This window comes from Sinocyclocheilus grahami, unplaced genomic scaffold, assembly GCF_001515645.1.
Source record: "Sinocyclocheilus grahami isolate Dianchi unplaced genomic scaffold, SAMN03320097.WGS_v1.1 scaffold16679.1, whole genome shotgun sequence".
In the NCBI taxonomy this organism is placed as follows: domain Eukaryota; kingdom Metazoa; phylum Chordata; class Actinopteri; order Cypriniformes; family Cyprinidae; genus Sinocyclocheilus; species Sinocyclocheilus grahami.
Genome location: NW_015516225.1, coordinates 1,834 through 4,481, shown reverse-complemented (window position 1 = coordinate 4,481; position 2,648 = coordinate 1,834). Strand labels below are relative to the sequence as shown.

General features: G+C 33.4%; 1 long non-coding RNA gene across 1 annotated transcript; it reads left to right on the top strand.

The window, feature by feature from the left end:
• Positions 1-426: 426 nt before the first annotated feature.
• LOC107579329 (uncharacterized) lies at positions 427-1,533 on the top strand. Its single transcript, XR_001608459.1, has 3 exons — positions 427-477; positions 1,010-1,092; positions 1,460-1,533. It is a non-coding gene; the product is annotated as an uncharacterized lncRNA (long non-coding RNA).
• Positions 1,534-2,648: the final 1,115 nt, after the last annotated feature.

Sequence of the window (2,648 nt, the reverse complement as noted above, 5' to 3'; positions counted from 1 at the left end):
CACTTATGAATAAAAAATGTGCGAAGTATAATAAAAAGATTAACACTATATTGAATCCAAAAGTTAGAGTTATGATAAAAGAAAATAATATCAAAAGTGTTGATACATATTCTAACATTTGTTTTATCTGAGAGGTACATAACTCATTCCAAAATAAATTCACACAAACACATTCACAAAAAAGATGTACAATGGTCTCTTTTATATCACAGAACCTACTTTTTTTCTTCAATATTTTGCATATACTTATTAAGTACACTATTACAAGGGTAGCATCTATGTAATATTTTAAGGAATGTAGGGGACATTTTCAGGTTGGTAACAGCACCAACGTCTGGTCAAAAATGTTACAACAACATAAATCACTGTGAGTCATGTTGAAAGTGAAAGTCTTTAGCCTCTGTTGAAAGGCTCGTGTGTGCAGCAGAGAGAGTCAGAGTGGAATAAACTCAGACGGTGAGGACACACAGACCGCAGGTGAGCAATAATTCCCTTCATATTTACTAATTCATAAGCAACTACAGGAACATCTTCAAATACATTTATTACACATTTAGCAGATATTTCAAAATACCGACTATAGAAAACTTTTAAAACTGGTTTCCTCTGATTAGTGTTGCAGTGTTTCATACAGAATTATATTCGTTTTTCGTTCAAACAGTAAAAAATAATGAAACGATGTTCAGTTTCTGTCATGAACGGATGTGTTTTATTGTGTGCTTTCAGTGACTTACTGTAATACATCTTGTGGTTTTGCATGTATTTTACACTTATAATCCCTTCAACGCTTCAAAATTAAAGTATGATTTGTGTGTGTGTGTGTGTGTGTGTGTGAAACCCTGCAACTGAAAAACTTTTAAGCGTCATATATTGTAGAAATAAATATTGCTGTAAATCTTCCTCTTTAATGTCTATATACTCTCTGATCTATACTGCCCTGTTTGTCCTAAGTTAAGTTTAATTTCTGATACAAATTTCTGTTATTTTTTTTTTTTATTCCATTTTGCAGAATCCCAACCATGAATGCTGTAAATGCTGTGCAACTGTTCATTCTGGTTTGGACCTTTACTGCTGTCTGTCAAGCTGATGAAAGTAAGAGAATAATCTTCACCTAGAATGTGCGTGAGAATTTAAAAGAGAGACTAATAATCTAAGATAATGGGGAAAAAAATGGTCAAATCCGTTTCATAGATTCTTAAAAAATACCCAGTGTAAGTGCTTTGTGCTCTTAGTCTGATTCAAAATACAGATTTACTGTTTGAATAGTTTACACGATAGGAAGTTAAATCCATTATGTTCAGGAAGCGATACATGTTTTTAATGGCCATTAATGTGCATTGTTTTTTTTACATAAAACAATGTTACACAGATAAGTTCAAGAGTTTCATGAGATGTCAAAAAATACATATTTTTTATTGTTCAGTTGCTGTATTATATGATATACATTGTTATTTTCCAGGTTTCAATGTAAGCTGTGATGATGTGATTGGATTCGTGGGGAAAGAAGTACATCTCACCTGCAGCGTCTCACTGCAGTGCCCTAATTGTTCCATTCAGATGTGTAAGTTTCGATACCCTGAGAGCTTCAAAGACTCAACAATCTGTAAACAAGAGCCTCCAGTGAACTCCTGTGATCAGAGTAACAGCTTCACATGCAGCTACACTCCACATACAACAATGACAGAAAAATTCAGATTCTTTGCGCAAGCAAACTGTGGAATGAAAGCAACAGAATTCACTGTGGACATAGCAGGTACTGTAAATAATATATATATATATTTTATTCAGTAAATCTTTGCACATTTCTGTTAAATCTAATTTATGTTTAAAATGTCTTAACAGGGCCCACTACACCTGAAACTGTTACTGGAGCTCCTGGCGAGACAGGTATTATATTTTTTTATTGATTACTATTGATTGCTGCTTCAGGTTACTTAGAAAGCAAGAACAGAAAACTGCTCTTCAGCATTATTCATAACTTTAAATCACTTGGAAATAAATGATTTTAGTGTTTAAGTTATATGAAGATTTCTTGTGTCACATCTCATCATATTTGATATTTTAGAGATTTTAGATTTGGTCTGCGTGTGTAGAGATTTAGTTTTCATCAGATTCTTAGCAGCAAAATCATATTGTGGAGAATCTGACTGTCTGCAGTCTGACAGGCTGAATTTGTGTTTCTGATTTAAACAATGCTATAAAAGATTTTTAAATGTACCTTACAGCGAAAGTCAAGATCATGAATGCATCAGGACCAGACACAACAGCAGGTCACAAATCTAAGGTTTCTGTCATCGCTGCAGCTGTGGGCTGCTTCATCCTCATCATCATCATAATGACAATCATTCACAACAAGAAATCAATCTTCACCAAACCTTGTGAATTCCAGGATGTTTCTGTGCATCAAATATGATGAAGACAACACCACTCCTCCAGAAGATGTGATATAATAGCATTGACTCAGCAGTACGAGTTGTCATTTGAACTTTATTTGAACTCCAGCAAACTCCATACTCTACTATCTGTTAATGAATATATAACTCTGGCTGTTGGTTTAAAACTAAAACTTCAATTTATATTAATTTCTGTGAAATAACAGTATATTATTGATCTGTTTGATCAGTGTGTATATTTGTATATGTGACTTT